Consider the following 340-nt stretch of genomic DNA (forward strand, 5'->3'; position numbering starts at 1 on the left):
CTTCGCTGCTTTCCTTGCATTAGCAGGGAGCTGGATCAGAAATGGAGCAGCTGGCACTCGAACTGGCACCTATGTGGGATGCTGGTGCAGCAGGCTGGGGCTTTAACCTGCTGTGCCACAATGCTGGCCCCCAACATTGAGGTTTTGATCTTCATTTCTGTCCTCCTCCATGTTCAATATCTTAGACTTAAGAAAACAGGATTTGATTTTGTCATAAGGCTATTTTAAAAAGAATTTCATGTGGACAAAGACTGACACAAAGGCGCAAAAAATAAATCCTCTTTTGCAACCCAGAAATTGTTGATCAGTATGAATTTTGATATATGCAAGTAGGCATAGG

At 42.9% G+C, this 340-nt stretch overlaps 1 pseudogene; it reads left to right on the forward strand.

Annotated features, from left to right (window-relative positions):
• The first annotated feature begins 217 nt into the window (after positions 1-217).
• LOC127485057 (small nucleolar RNA SNORA40) lies at positions 218-340 on the forward strand (annotated as a pseudogene).

Source organism: Oryctolagus cuniculus, chromosome X (genome assembly GCF_964237555.1).
Source record: "Oryctolagus cuniculus chromosome X, mOryCun1.1, whole genome shotgun sequence".
NCBI lineage: Eukaryota > Metazoa > Chordata > Mammalia > Lagomorpha > Leporidae > Oryctolagus > Oryctolagus cuniculus.